This window comes from Parasteatoda tepidariorum, chromosome 6, assembly GCF_043381705.1.
Source record: "Parasteatoda tepidariorum isolate YZ-2023 chromosome 6, CAS_Ptep_4.0, whole genome shotgun sequence".
Taxonomy (NCBI): domain Eukaryota; kingdom Metazoa; phylum Arthropoda; class Arachnida; order Araneae; family Theridiidae; genus Parasteatoda; species Parasteatoda tepidariorum.
Genome location: NC_092209.1, coordinates 93,253,766 through 93,271,280, shown reverse-complemented (window position 1 = coordinate 93,271,280; position 17,515 = coordinate 93,253,766). Strand labels below are relative to the sequence as shown.

Here is a 17,515-nt window from a genome sequence, read left to right as displayed (position 1 = left end):
GTTCAAAATGACAAGGCTACGGAGTTGAACATTAGTTGTCGTAATCCCGTAAAGCTGGGTCGGCTGTTCAACGACGGTAATTAAATTAAATAAAATATATTGCAGCAAAATGTTTCAAAAAGGAAAAATTATTCACTTAAAAGAGAGACATCATCCAATGTATGAAATATTTCATGTTAAAAAAAATGCAGATAAAGATTGCGAAATAAATCTTTTTGCCATACGATCGCCCCAATGCAACCTTGCTCAGGATTGTTCACATCCCTTCACCAAAAAATAGCGAAATTGTATCGGCGGTTACCACGTGATGAAGGCGGAGCCAAGTCTTGGTGAAAGAACTGTACACGTTCTGTGGATTCCGAAATGAATCAGGTTTAAAAAACAATCTCTGCTGTTGTGGATTCCAATAAAACCCCCAAGTGTATTTGAGCGCCAATTGATGTCCCGACGTGCATTGATAGGAATAGTAACGAGCAGTTTTTGTGACATCTCATATACCTCAGCATCTCTGATCAATTTCATGTGATCTCAGTTTAATGGATCTGTATTTTTTGTACCTACTTTTCCGTGACGGTTTCGACCATGGTTTGCTATGCAATTCTAAATCCTTGTGATGCTCCCTACCTATATAGTTCATTTCAATAATCCTGCGACACTCTGTACACACAAATTATTAAAAAAAATCATTAGTATAATTTGTCTATATATTTGCATATCCCATATAAAAAATAATAAAGATTTTACATAACGATAATTATTCAGTACGCTATTTGTGTGAGTTAATTGATTTTGTTTGGACAATGAGAAAAATAGAACAATATAAAAATGAAATGAATGAGTTAAGTAAAAAAAATGCGATATAGTGCGATTATATATCGACCTTTTTGATAATTTATTTATCGGTTTTACGCTCCTATGTTTGTGTTGGCGATAATGTGGAAAATCAGTCGACAGCATATGGTCCTCATGACCGATGAGTACCATATTAATTATTTAATGGATTAATGCCTTTTCTTTTTTTTTTTAAAAAAAAACTATTGAATTTTTATTTATTTATGAAAAAACAACAATATTGTTACGATATAAATAATATTTGTAAATAAACATGGCTTTATTAATTATTTCAAGGAACAAAGTTTTTTCGTTCTTTTTTAAAAAAAAAAAAAAAAAAAAAGACTACAGAATTTTTATTTATGAAAAACAACAACATTGTTACGATATAAATAATTTTCGTCAATAAACATGGCTTTTATTTTAGTTATTTAATGGATAAAAGTTTTTTCGCTCTCTTTTTCCACAAAAAAAAAAAAAAAAAAACGGAATTTTTATTTATTTATGAAAAAACATTATGATATAAATAATTTTTGTAAATAAATATGGCTTTTATATCTCAAATTTAATTTCAGCTCAAGCCTTTTCTAAACATTAATAAAATAAATTCTGAGATGTCGTTGTTAAAGAAAAAAAAATCCAGTTCTCCAGTCATCTACAAAACAATCATCATACATCAAATAATTTTGTTTACTTTCGGCATCACACTTCTAAACATCATTTTTGATTTCGTTGTCTTTTCGACTTGAATTTAAAGTGTCAGCATAAATGATGGTCGCACACCCGGTTTAAACCTCTCCGACATAAACAGCATCAAAACGCCATCAGTCTAATGTTTTTTTTTTTTAATTTTTTAAAAAAAAAAAATAGCATAGATCTTTATCAGTTTGTTATCTTGCCATTTAGTTTCAATGTATGTCAACAATAAAACTATAATTTTTTTTTAAAAAAACAAAATAGATATATATTTGCTTTGTCTTGTATTATTAACTACGTCATTTTTCCCTATTAAGTTTGCCTTTCAGTACAAAACTATTTTTTTTTTAAATTCAATTACATTATATTTTAAATTTTTTAATTTTATAGTAACAATTTTTAACAGCTTCCCTTACCAATTTTTTTGAAGAAAAAAAAAAGAAAAAAAATCGGCTTATTTTTTATTTACTTATTACTAATTACAAGGAACTAAAACAAAACAAAATACTCAAGCGTTAAGTTGAAATTTAGTCTCCATAGGATAGTTTTTAAAAAAAGGGAGAAAAAACGAAGTGATAATTTCGAAACGCCAATGAAGTTGGTATGCCATTTCTCTGTGTAAATTCAGCAACTGTCGCACAAAACACGTGAGCAGACCCACAATCCAACTACAAAACTGCCAAACAAAACTTGGCAAATTTTCAATAATAGCAGATTATTAATAAATTAATTTATTTATTTTCTTCCGGACGAGTAAAAACGTGATAAAACAAAACGTATTGACGAATTCTGGTACGCCCGAGTTTTCTCGTGATAATAAATATTTGCAATATATACATACCCGAGTTAACTCGGGATAATCAGAGAAGCGGTTAAACTATGAGTTCATCAAGTTTTAAGAATATTTAATTTTTTCTAACGCTTTCGTCTACTTCTAAACTTTTCAATATTTTGTAAAAATTGCTTTTTTATGGTAAAGCAAGTGTTCATCAACGTACAATTTTTTTTTTTTTTTATCAATGAATTTTTTATATATTTTTCTTCCTTTAATAGAATTTCGCATTTTCGAAAGAAAGCCCGAATTGTTTAAAGCTGGAGAATGGTTATTATTTAAAAATCACCTCTTGAAAATTTGCAAACTACTATAAAAAACAAATTCCAAATCGCTGCTTTCGTTGTCAAAATATTAACACACTTACATCCGTTTCGCTTTTATTTCTTCTTCTTCTTCTTCGCCAGCGCAACGGCCCCTAGCAGGCCCTGGCTGCCACAACAGCTTTTATACAGAGAGATATAAAACAATTTATATACAAACAAGGCGACAAAGAAAGTTCTCATGTGGCAACAAATAATTGTCATATCTAGCGTGTATGCTGTCATAAGCAATAAAGCATTTATGTATTATTAACAAAGCAAGTTTACCATTAAAATTCGGTTAACAAAATGTGAAAAAAAATTTGGTTAAAAAACAAATTAGAATCCGCATATTAGTTACACTACTAATTTACAATTCTGTTTCGTTAAGATTACTTTATTATATTTTAAGAAATCTTACTAAAGAAATTTATCATTTTAATAACGATAAGAATACTTTTTTATTCTTATCGTTATTATTCTTATCGTTACAGGTATATTAAACGGAATATTAGCAAAGTAAGTTTGTCATTTATATTTTTCTAATAATATGTTTTACACAATATTCATAGGAAGTTATATTTCCATTCAGAGTTTGTAAAAATGCCTTTGTATATTTTGCGAATTCTTAAAAAACAAGTTTACCTTTTTAAAAAAAAAAAACATTTTACTCAGTTTTGATGTAGATTTTATCATTTAAATTTTGGTAAGAAGACTGACGTATATTGTATTGACAAACCAAATTTAGTATTTTTAGTAGTAGATTATATTTTGTATATTAAACGGAATAATTACTCCGAGAATTTCATTATTTGCCCAAATTCAATTTTGAAATGGATGTCTTCGGATATTTTACCTATTATTCACAGGACAAAATTTTGCTATTTAGAATTGAAAAATATGCTTTTAAATAGTTTACTTTTTATGGACGAAAGCCAATTTATCATTCATACTTCGAGAAGAGATTAATTTTGAGTCTCTATTCTTTAGTAAAAACACTACACAAGATGAAAAATTATGTTGGCAATTAGGAACCAAATTACATAGAACAAAATTTAAATTTAATTACATAAACGAACTTAATGCTTGGAAGAGTTTCTTCTAGTTTATTAAATAATTTATCATTTTTTAAGTCCGGAGTTAACAGGTAAAATTAATTAATTCAAAATAATTTTAGAGATTATTTTCGCTAAACGAAACTCAAGTTTTATGTAGGCGAGTAAGCAAGGAAGTTTTCGAACTTAATTATTTGTACAATTAATTATTTTCTGGAAAACTGCTCCTTCCTTATCTTTGATATCAAATGAGTAGAAGTACAAGCATTATGGCACGCGACCTACGCTTTTGCAGAAATGAGAGTCGATTTTTTTCCCTTTTTTTCACGATCTGATAAAGCTAGGAGGGTTCATCATAATAATTTATTGCGCTCCATACCTAAAAAGTAATGCCTTAAATGAGGCATAAGGTTTAAAAATTAAGATGTTTTTTTAAGTAATTTTCTTCATTTTCAGAATTTATTTATTCTCTATTCTTTAATTAAACTCTTACAAAGATAAAAAAAAAATGGGTTTTTAATTGTTTTAGTTCCTTAATCTTATTTTTACCAAAATCACAATCCCAAAGAAATTATTTGTGTGGATACAGAGTCCCCGCCCATATTATCTGAAGCACTATAAGATTCCCTGTGAAATTATAATTATCAGTTGATACTATACGGCTGTATTGTTTTTAATCGGATGAAACCGGTTTGCATTTGTTTACGCTCCTGTATCAATGGGTCAACATTGTAATGCAATACGTTAAAAATAAATACAAATNAAAAAAAAAACCGCGAACTGAAATTTAATTGCCCTTATCGCTCTAATCTTTTGCAGGTTGGGGGGGATAGTTGTCATTAAATTAAGAAAAGTATTTAATTAAATTAATTAATGTAATTAAAGTAAGTAAATATCGATTAAATTTTAAGTAAACTCTATCATTTGACCTCCCAAGCCCCCCTCCCTTTTCTGGTTGCACGCCTGCCTTAAGGATCCGTTTATTACGAGCACTCGGATTTAACGAGTACAATGTTACGGCCCCTTTGTGCTCGTTATAAACGAGTTCGACTGTAATTCTCTCAAACGGGGACTAAAAAGTTCTTCTTTCTTTCTTTTTTTTTGCATTGGCAAAAAAGAATTAAAATTACAAGCGTGTGAGGTGCTATAAGCATGAAAGGTTTAACCATGATGTTTACAAATATTTGAATAAAAGTTACTTTCTCACTTGGTCAATAAAAAAGCTGGAACAACCTGAGCTATTAGTTGGGAAGAAGTTGAGTAGCTAATAAGTTCATATCATCTATGCTCGAAAAGCAGCAGGAACTCTTATCGTAAACTCTTACCCACCCACTTATTCTATTTTTAATTTACTCTCTGTCTTCATCCATAACAGTGAGCATTGGCCGATTCTGAAAAGAGTATGAATTTAATTCTACAATAGTAGCCAATGTAAAAAAAAAAACAGATTAGAGAAAGAACTTTTTATGAATAGATTTTAAAATGCTGAAATCGAATATTTTTCTTTTTCTTATTATTATAATGAGCATTGAATTGATTCCAAGTTATTCTTCCCAAAAACTTTTTAGAGGTATAAGATAAAAATAAAATATTGCCATCGAAGCATTGAAATCTCTCGGTGTCAAAAAATAAAAAGTAAAATGTAAAATAAAAGGCATTTTTCGTTCCATAAGCACCCGGATTAAAATGGTGGTCGGAAATATTTTTTTCTGGTAAAACTTCTTGCTTTATATTTCTAATGAATCAACAATTTTTTCTGATAGGTTACTTTTTTATTAATTTTTTAAAAATGTTTTTAGGTAATGCTAATTTTCTCAATGATGATTAAAAATGTTTTTCACATGATAATTGAAAAAATATCCGCATCAGAAATTTTTTTAATAGAGAAATTAAAGCGAATATCTCTCATTATAACACATTATTTGATTCTTTCAAAGTGAAACTTTCATTTTCAAAAAGAGCTACACACATTTATGAACTTTAAAAATTTTATTGAACTTTTAATTCATTCAGAGTGAACTACAAATTTCTATCTTTTACTGCCCAAACTATTGGGTTAGTTCTTATTTAAAATTCACCATATTATTAAACGCCCTGTAAGACTCGATGCAAAATCTTAATTATCAAGTGATACTTCACAGCTTTATTGCTTTACGAGACTGAAACCAGTTTGTACTTGTTTACGTTCGTCTATCAATTGGTTAGACGATGTAAATTGGACGGTTGGATAAATTAGACGGCATATCATATAAATATAAAAAATTTATTATAAAAGGTATTATATTAGTATATTGTAATAATTAGACGCACTGTAGTGTTTTAATAATGACATGTTCTGCACGAATTTATAGGCAATACTTTTATATTTAAACATACATGTAATGGGTTTATATTAAAGAGATTTTTTGTATATTTCCTATTTGTATTTATTTTTAACGCATTGCATTACAATGTTAAACCATTGATACACGAACGTAAACAAGTGCAAACCGGTTTCAGCCTCGTAAAAACAATGTTGTATAGAGTATCACGTGATAATTAGGATTTTACATAGAGTCTTAGAGTGCGTTTCATAATATGGCCAGGAACTTTATTACAAAAATGTGTATTGATTTGGAGCGTGAAGAGTTTCCTTTTCATATTGCTTTAGAAATATCAAACTACTTAAGCTTTCTTCGATGACTCTATTAGTAGTATATCGAATGTAGTTTTGTGCCGATGACAGATTGTCGAAACTTATTAGGGAACTAACTGAAATCCCGTTCTTCTTACGGGGTTGAGAAGAGTAAATAATCAATTAAACGGTACGACAAAAGTAAAAGGAATATACCAACACAGCGCTGAAATATGATGTTCAAAGCCTAAATTCAGTAAGAATTTAAAGGAAAAAAAATATTTAGTTTCATTCTTGTCTCGCATGAAAACCTGGAAGCAGAACTGATGTAAAAACTCTGCAATATTATCATTATAAATCTAAATTTGTCTGAAATCTCATGTAACCGATTGCATTGGGATTGCAGAATGATGAAAAAGAGAAGAAGAAATTATTAAAGTAAAATAAAACAAAATAACACAATAGAAAAAATTTCTATAAAAATCAAGGGAAAAAAAGATATCGCTTCATCAGCTCACACTATTATATCCGCAGAAAGGAGTGCTTTCTAATATTGTATCAATGTATTATAGTATTGTATTGTAACAAAATAGAACACATTGAGTAATAAACGTCAAATAAAAAACAGAAGATAAAATGTAAAGAAAAAACAGAACGAAATCTGTAAAGCGAATTCAAATGAATTTCCAAGTACGGGACAATATTTAAGACTGATTTAAAATAATTTCCTTACAAGGTTACCAGATTACAAAATGTGAAAACAGAAGAGCAAATTAAGCGTAAATAGAGGTAATCGTTGCATAGCGTGTTATGACTGCAGTACTGAAGCGTGTTTGATTTGTTAGTTACCAAGGATGGGCCCGAAAATGGATGTGCGCAAGGTAATATTATAATGGATAATTTAAAGAAATTTGTAATAAAAAGTTGCATTTTCTATTGAATTCAAGTTTTGCATTCATTTTGAAACACCCTTTTACAATCATTGTTTATATAATCAGTGTATTCATTTCTTACTGTTCAACTTTCGAGTTGATTGTAACTTTAAAATTTAAATTCAGCGTTGTCTTATAAACTAAATTAAAGCTTAGATAACGACAAAATTCACCTTAACTATATAAAAAAAAGTTATGTTTTATTACATACTAACGAAATAGTCATCGCTAACATTCACACATTATCATAATTCTGAAAATTTGTAGAATTTAGTACGACACAGTTTTAGCGACTAATAAGGCAGTTATAGTTTAGCTGCAAATTTTGTGTTATAGTTACAAATATTTAAATCATTGCGAGCTGACCTCAATACGGCTTTGCAGTTTGGAGCTCTGAAACTTTATGCATAAATGCATTTTGATTTACTTTTAACTGCAAAATTTTAGATGTTTATCAAACAACTTTGATGTTTGAAATCCAGAGTTGATAGAAGATTTATGTACAAAATTAAAATTCAGCACTTTCACCATTTATCTCTACCAAAAAGAATGTACTCATAGGAGCTAAAATCTGTCAAAATAATGCTTAGTTGTCAAAATCGGGAATTCCTATTTCACCGCCATTTCCTTCCTTTTTTATACAAAAGCAAGCTTTTGTGTCATATCACTTTTGAAAACTACTTAAGTTCTCGTCGATGAATCTATTAGAAACATATTCAAGTGTAGTTTGTGATGACAGGTTGCCGAAACCGTTGAATACATTTAGATTTCATACATTTGCTTCCTTATTATTCTTATGTTAAGTTTCGGAATATATCTGAAAATTCTTCTCCGAAACATATTTTGTAGTCGGAATATAAGAAACATCTCAGCTCGATAAATATTTTCTTCGATTAAATATCTGTTAACAGAAAAGCTGACGAGCATTTTGCAAAACTTTTTATTTTATATCCGTCGTTGACAATTTTCGGTTAACAACTACTAATGTTCAACTCCGCAGCCTTGTTATTTTGAACCCATCCAGAAGACAAGGAAACTCCGGAATCAGTAGCCCCAGAGGTATTGATTTGTTATGAGAATATGGAGGACTTTGAGACTCGACAGATTTAACGTGTATCAGTCACCATTTACTCCACGGGGAGTGTTCGGTCGGCGGGGATCGAACCAACGAACTCTTAAACATGGGCCTGTAGACCTACAAACCAGGCTATCCCTGCATTAAAAAAAATTTATAATCGTCGTTGAACAGCCGACTCAATTTTATGGGTTTACGACTGCTAATGTTCAACTCCGTAGCCTTCCATAAGACAAGGGAACTACCCGCATTTGCGTTACATGGAGAGGAAGACCACGAGGACCTTCCATGGTTAGTCTGATGGCTAGGGGACTCTAACCCATGATCTGTCTACCATTGAAGATATTTCACGTCAGCACTGTGGTCGGTGCAAGCCGGATGCGGAATTCGTATCGACTGGGATTCCCCCCAGCCCGGTTCACCTCATTGGAAGGCGAACACTCTATCCCCTGAGCAATCGCGGCTCTTTTACAAAACATTGTAAAAATGTTTTTGAAGTAAAAAAAAAAATTGATAGTATCATTGCGTAAATTTTGTTTAGTATTTTTTAAAAGCTTTTTTAGCATGATCTTTAAAAATAGCTTGCAAAACATTAGAGCATTTAAAAGGTTTAAACGTAACATAAAAACTTATTTTTAAATTTTTTTTCAAAATTCAAAAGAATTTTAAAAATATTAATTATCTTTTTTTCCTTTCAATGTTCGAATGACTTCAAAATTATTTAGTATCAGTAAATAAATTTACATTAATTTAAAAAAAAAAAACGTTGAATTTCATGTAACATTTTACACTAATTAGAAAAAATTAAATTACATTATATTATTGTATGTTAAATTTACTTATAACTACATAGAACCACAGTTAGTCCACAAATCTCTTTGCATTAACATTTTAACTTACAAAATATTTTATGGACATAAATTTTTGTTTTGTTATGTTATGTATTTTAAATTATTACGTTTATCTCCAAACGTTGAGATATATTTTAAAATCAAAATTGAACTCGTACTCAACTCGTATTTAAGATTAAACGATATTAGTGAAATATCTATGCAATAAAAAGAAAATTAACTTCATTGGAGGAAACATTAATCCATTCAGTTAACTTCTATTCACAAAACAAACACATTTTGATACATTTGCCTCAATTATTTCTCGTATTAAAAAAAAATATCTGTTTTTAAATTACTCGACAGCGATTTTTTTTTTTTTTTTTTTTTTTTTGTGAAACACATTTTTCATTTGTATTTTCGCACTTTATCCATAAATAAATGTTTTTTGATAAAGAGTTAATAAAAGAGTCGGTTTATTAAAAACATCAGAAAATGTTTAGTAACTTATTGTTTTTATAAATTCTGCTATATGATAAATTTTGTTCACTTATGAAGATGTCTACTTAAAACTATCTATGAGTGAATTTTGTGGAGTAAGAAGTAAAAAGGGCATGCATCTTTTTTTAAATGAACTTTATATTATTTCATTGCTGTTTTGTGAGAAGCCGGGAGAACTGTATTAAGATCACCGTACCTTTTCTGATCATGAGAGCGTGGTTGCTTCTATGTTGCCATTCGCAGTCGAGTGTATGCAGACTGACGTTGAGTGTGATTGAGACTCAGCAACAGCGCGAGGAGGCGGATAATATCGCAGTCACGAGTACCAAGTTAACTGCTCAACGTGGACAATCCATCGAAGTAGGCGTTACAGTTAAGATAGGCGTGTTCATTTTGATGTGGAAGTTTCTGTTAATGTAGGCTTGTTCACATCACATCCGTAGGTCATCAATGTCGGAAGTGGAGTTATCAACAATGTCAACCGTCATCTATAAAAAGGTACCACATGATGGAATTGAATTAAGTTGTCTGAAATACTAGTGAATGGGAAATGTAATTTTGTAGTGGTAGATACACTACAATATCGTTAAGTTATGATAAGAAAGATGTTATACATGACTTTCAGTCACAGAACTCGTAAGCACGCAACTATTTTAATATTATTTGTATTACAACTGTGTTTTAATAGTTTTAAATACACAATAGTCGAGAAGCATATTAAATATGAATAATAGAAACAGTTCTAGAACGACAGAATATGTAAACATCGAATGCGGAAGTTATGCATAATATTTGCATAACATCTGTGTATTAAATGCATAATTCTTACGAAACATTAAATAGTTCTATAGTAAAAAATCACTTAAACATCAAAAGCAGAAACAATGCATAATATTTGTTACAAATACTTTAACTTCAAACTCACACGTGACAACTATACAATATAATACATTCCTATAACAAAAGAAACCATGTTACAAAAATAGAAACATTATTAAATCACTTAACTTAAAAGGTCAAACAAACTAGCTTTTTCGGAAAAGCTCCTAACAAAAATCCTTCGCTACTGAGAAACAAACCTTCATATTTAAAAAAAAAAGTCGAAACTTCTCGGAAAACAACGCAAAAAAAAAAGATCGAAAGAATGTGATTTCGATTGAAATACGCATTCGCGTAAAATGAAATTTTAAGTGAAATCGAAAAACTAATGTCGAAGTCAGTCATTGAGGAAAAAAATGCTGCATCAGACCTTTAGTTTTAAATCTGTTTTGAGTTTTTTTTTTTTTTTTTTTTTTTTTTTTTTTTTTTTTTTTTTNTATTCAAAAAGTATTTTCAGTTCGTGAAACGGAAGTTTCATTATTGCTTCACCCATTTTTTTCCAACCTAATGGCAAATTTCACAACTGTATTAAATTTAATAAAAAATTCTATTTCTGTTCTCTAAAGTACGAGAAAAATTTAGCATTCTTTTTGTGCCGAAAGCATTATTTTGTTTTCATTTGAATAATTATTCTCACAACATTCTTTATCACATTATAAAAGAGTTACTTTCAAAAATTATTTCAAGAGACTAGGATAATTCTCTAACTGGATATTTGTTTTTAATACAGGATGTTGCCCGAAGCCACAAAATTAATTGCTGAAACGAGACACACTTAAGTTAAATTTTAAATGTACATTTAAAAAGAAATTTAGAAAAATGTGCAATTACAGCGGCAATTTACTCACCTTAGATATATTTTTGAAATTATAAATTGTTTAGTTTATGCTATGTCGTTGAAGAACAAAATAAAAAAACAAAATCAACAAAAAAGTTGTGATCGCCTAATTACGATCATTGGTTAGGTTATCCATGGGTCAAATGCTTTTTCTTTCTGGATGGACTCCGTTAAACATTTCAAATCATGGGTTGCAAAAACTGTCTCCTTTGATGCTTCATATCCTGCCTTTGTACGTGTTTCACAAAATACTTTTCCTTCTTCAGCATTCTTTATTTATATTGAAATCACCGTCGAGCCAGTTAATTACACGTTCATAATTAAAAGAACATAAAAATACTTTAAAATATTTGTATGTTCTTTTTATTATGAACGTATAATGACTGGCTTGACGGTGATTTTAATATAAACATGAATTATGTAAATAGATTAAACAATTATGTAAATACATTAAAAATGCCTGCTAGTGAAAATAATACGAAAAACAACAGCGGTCGCCATAGCAACGCAAGCAATGACGACGCATGCGTACTGTTTACTATTACTCTTGAACACAGTTGAAAGGTTTGTGTACGCCATCAAATCCAAACCAAGACCTACTTTGCCAATGGGTAAAAAATCTGAACTATAATCAGCACCATTTAGCATAAAAAATTAAGCTACTAATGACAGCCAACATACGAGAGTCAAGATTTACGACAAAGTAATTTTCCCGTTAAATATGCACTTTTGCGAATTATTTTAATTACCGTTTAATTTCCGTTTTTAGAATTAAAGATGCAAGTTAAAGTAGAACACAAACTACAAAAATTGGGCAACGTCATCCTAAATTCATTTTTTCTATGCTTATTTGACGATTAAAGATTAATAATTTAAGAAAAAAAGGATAATAAACTGGCAGTGAAACAGTTCCCAGTTTTGATCAAAAAGAGCTGTAAATCCAGACAAAGATCACTGATGTTTTCTTTTATAAAATTGAAAAAGTAATATCGTCTTCTATTGCTTGTATTCACTCATTTTTTTACAATCAATTTTAAGAATAAAGGCTGAAGCTAAAATTTCGAAACTTTTAAATTGTTTAAAGCTTTTGTTGAAATATAATTTGGTATTTTGTCCCCGCTTACCTTGATTGTTATTTGAGGTTTTGTTTCGCTTGTGAAATTTAAATTTGCCACAGTCTCCCATAATTAAAAAAATTATCTTGCAACAATTGAATTGAGATTAAAATGCTATGTATCAAGGGCAGTCGTTCTGAAGCATGTTGTATATTAAGGGGCACATTCAACTGATTTTCCTTTTTGCCCAAGCTCAACTTAAGTACCGTGTTTGTATGCCATCACAATTTTGATCCTCTGCCGAGGGGAGGGCAATCCTGCAGGCGAAGTCGAGCACTTTACTGTAGAACAGTTTAACGAGGACCCATACCGCACACCCTCGGTTCCTACGCAGACTGATCCAAGTGGTCACCCACCCACACACTGACCGCAGACAGGGATGCTTGACTTCGGAGATCTGCTGGGAACCGTGTTTTAACGATTAGTCCACTGCGGGACTCTATGGTTTCAGAAAAATCAGAAGAGTTGGCGATTGTAACAAAATACAATGGAAAAACATTTGATGTCCCATCTGCAAAATATGACAGTTTAGGATTGTTTTTTGAACAGTTATGTTCTAATTCAAGGTTTTCTTCGTGCTTATTAGTTATCCTAACAGAGTGTAATGAGTTGAATTATTTTGTTATTTGTTACTATAGGGATAGATATTTTATCATTAACCTTATATCATATAATATCAATAACCTTTATTGCAACTTGGCTGGATACTGTAAAAAAAAAGCTGTCTCCTTACAGTTTTTGAATTCCTAACTAGTTCGCTCCAAAATTCTAGACAGTAGAGAAAACTTTGTCTTTGTTGTTTCTTTGTCTTCTTCATCAAAATCCTTGGAGTTTTCATTGAAAATCGAACAATGATTTACCGAGTTAAGAAAAAACTTCACGAGTGACATTTTGTAGATTCAATAAAATTCTGTGTTGACGCAAAGCACACTCTGCAGGAAATTCAATAAAATATTTGAAAATAAAATACTAAAGAGCAAGTACAGAGGATACTACAAACAAAGATTTCATTTTCTACAGAAATTAGGAACATAAGAGTAGCAACACGCTTATTTCCAGCCGAGTGCAGTTCGTTATTCAGTATCATCGTAGAGTGATGCTCAATAAAGAGAACAATCAAAGTCAAACTTTCTTATTTAAAGAATCATTTTAGTTTTCAAGTTTTGCAATTAGTTTATTTTAATAAACAGAATGTTATGGGCCTGGATAGTCTGGTCGGTAGGGCGCTGGGCACATGTCCAAGAGTCCGCCGGCCAAAGACACCCCGTGCAGTAAATGGTGATTGATGCACGCTAAATCTGACGAGTCGCAAAGTCCTCCCTGTTCCCTTAACAAATCAATATCTCTGGGGGTACAGGAGAGGAGATCAATCATTCTCTGATTCAGGTCAAAATTACGATCTGTGGATGAATGAATGAATGGCAGAAGTCGAATTCTGGGTCATAGATGGCGCCACTGGAAAACAAGAACAATCGCCCACCTCCTCTGCCGCAACAGGCATACGTCAGCAACAGAATGTTTTACTCATGAGAAAACATATTTTCTTCAAAAGTAGTTGGATGATAAAACGTACCGTGATTTGGTTTATGGACACTAACTGCACGAAAGATTTTTTTGTGAATTAACAGAGAATATTTTAACAGGTATCTCTTCATGGGTTGATGGAACGAGACAGTGAGAGAATGTTTCTGTTTTAATTAAGAAAGTGTGTTTTTATCACAAATATTTCTTAAACTAGATCTCTAACTCTTCCTTAAACTATTTAAAACTAGTGACAATTTATTCGTTTTTATTGAAAACTCGTAGAAGATATTATTTGATTTGAAAAAATATATTCTTTTGGTAATGCCCATGAAAATTGGCCACATTATTGACTGATATTATCTATTTTGCTATACCTCTTTGAAAAACGAAGCAATCTTGTTTACAACATTAAATCTCTGTTTCCTGAAAATCCTCCAATTGATTGTTGTGTTCATGTCTAGAGAGCTGGGTACCAGCACAAGTTCTGTCTACGTCACGTGACTGGAGTCAAAATTTCGTATGTGCCATGGATAGAGCCCTGAAAAATGGGTCTAGATGTTTATCGATGTTTACCCTGAATGTCGGATTTTCCTGTCGGAGGAGTTAAGGTTTGCACATGAAAGGCTGTCACTACTAAGTATCTTGCATATAATTACTATGTTATCAAGAATTGAAATTTAAGTTCGCTATCAATCATACACTTCATTTATATAGAGAGACTTATCTTCTTTTTATAATACTCCAAGCTGTAAGTTACTTTTAAAAACACATTTCAAACATTTTAATGACAACTTTAATAACCTCATTAACAGTTTGATAGTTTTTTGTATCTTGTAAAGCATTGTCGGAAACATTTTATTATTCCCATTTAAAAAAAAAATTCACACTTTTTATTATTTTTAATTTTTCTGCCTTCGTCAATCTAATCTTAAATGAATGAAAGTTAATAGCAATTTTTTTCGTAAGGCTAGAAATTATAGAACACCTCTCTTTTTACATACCTGGATACAATAATTCAAAAAAAGTTTTAAAAAAAGCAGTAGTTTACGAACATTTGACTTCCATTTATATGGTAGAATCCCTCGTGATCCAGTAATCATTCAACGAGATAAGCTCATAACATTTAAGAAAAAATAAGCAAAACATATTTAAAAGAAACTTTTAACATTAATGGTACAGTGATTTCTGCTAAGTTGTATTATTCGTTTTTTTACTGCATTTTTTTTTTTAAAAACGTTACTGTCTTTTGAAATGAATAGAAAAAAAAAAGAATATGAAACGGGAGAAAGTTCTTAACTACCATAAAAGTTTATTACTTTTTCGGATGGGTACATTAAAATAGTTAATTTACCTGATGTACTTTTTAAGCAATGATTTCACGACGTTTAATGTGCAAAGTACAAAGTAAGTGCTTTTCTCTCTAGGGTTTTATTATATATTTAATTAAATAGTTGAGTATGTAAGTTTATAAATTAAACTAATTAATTCCTCAAAAATATAAATTATTCTTAATTATGTTTAGAAATTGTTGTTACGCAAATATTACATATTTCATTTGTAAACTTTCCCTAGCATTTTTTATATTTGGTTATAAACATTCATGTATATTTTCTAGCATTATTCAATTGTGACTAGCATCATCCCCCCAACAGTAGAATAATCTTAAAATTATTCATCTGTTGTCAGAATCATTCTTCAATATAATAATCTTTGAATTATTCACCTCATTCATCAAAATAATTATCATAGAATTACTTATCCTTTGTTAGTCTCATTCATCAATATAATTATCATATAACTATTTATCTTTTGTTACTCTCATTCATCAATTATCATATAATTATTAATCTTTTGTTACTCTCATTCATCAATATCAACATAATAGAATTATTTATCCTTTGTTAGTCTCATTCATCAATATAATTATCATATAACTATTTATCTTTTGTTACTCTCATTCATCAATTATCATATAATTATTAATCTTTTGTTACTCTCATTCATCATTATCAATGTAATAGAATTATTTATCCTTTGTTAGTCTCATTCATCAATATAATTATCATAGAATTATTTATCTTTTGTTAGTCTCATTCATCTGTATATTCTTACATTATTCAACTGTGTGGTTAGCATCACTCATCAGGTTAATAATCCGAGAATGATTTATTTGCGGTTCGTATAATTTATCATTATAATAATTTAAAATTGTTATCTGTGTTACACTTATTCCAGCATTATTCATTTGTCCACTAATCTTAGGATTATTAGTCTCTAGACTTTTTCTGGCATTATTTATCTTGAATTAATGGTTATTAATTTAAGGTTAGTGTCATTCATCTTTCTCTTATTATTATTCATATGTACACTTATTTTACCGTAATTCATCTTTACACTTGTTTTAATACTATTCAATTACGGTTAGTATCATTCATTTGTAGTTAGAATCATTCATTCTTAGAATTATTCATTTGTCATAAACATCTTAGAATTATATATATATGTTCACTAATCCTAACCTCTATGGTTATACCATTCATTTGAATATTGATAAGAACATTGTTCATCGGTATGGTTCATTTGTATAACACATTCCCTCTCCAAATTATTAGACGCATCTATAGGAGTCTATGTAAAATCTTAATTATCACGTGATATTATAACAACATTATTGTTTTTACGTGACTGACACCAATTAGCACTTGTTTACCTTCGTGTATCTATTGGTTAAATCAGACGATATATAATATAAATTCGACGATTGAATAAATTAAAACGATAAATATAGAATATTTATTATATCAAGTATTATATTAGTATATTATAATTAGGCCAAACTATGAGACGCACTATAGTGTTTTTACAATTACATGTTTTGCACTAGTTTATAGGCTATACTTTTCTATTTAAACATACATGTGATGGGTTTTTATTCGGGAGATTTTTTGTATACTTTCTATTCGTATTTTTAACGTATTGCATTAGAATGTTAACCAATGAATACACTAACGTAAACATATGCACAGTCACATAAAAACAATACAGCTTTATTGCATCACGTGATAATTAAAATTTTACATCGAATCTAAGAGTGTGTCTAATAATTTGGAGAGGTAGGGGAGAGTGGGGTCAATTGTAACAGGGTACGATTATAACAGAGCAAAAATTTCGAGTGTCGAGTTCTNAGTAAGTAGAAATAATAAGTAAAGTAACTTCGGATTTATTGCTTCTTAATCAATGCCTGGTGGATTTTTTTTTTTTTTGCAAGGTTCGTTATATTGGGTTCAAAATTGATCAATTTTATTCTTAAATCTCCTCGAAACTCCACATTTAATTTATTTCTGTTCTTAGTTAAGATTGGATTTACGTGATTGAAACCGGCTTCAACCATATAGGAACTTGGAAATGCTATCATAAATGGCTGAGCTATTTCGTAAAGTTTTACATATTTTTGCATTATATTTATATTTGTCCAAAATTTGCTTATTGTT

At 29.9% G+C, this 17,515-nt stretch overlaps 1 long non-coding RNA gene across 1 annotated transcript in view; it reads right to left on the bottom strand.

The window, feature by feature from the left end:
* Window positions 1-17,515, bottom strand: part of LOC122269572 (uncharacterized) — a 54,188-nt gene that overhangs the window by 9,078 nt on the left and 27,595 nt on the right. The gene's annotated exons all lie outside the window — the stretch shown is intronic.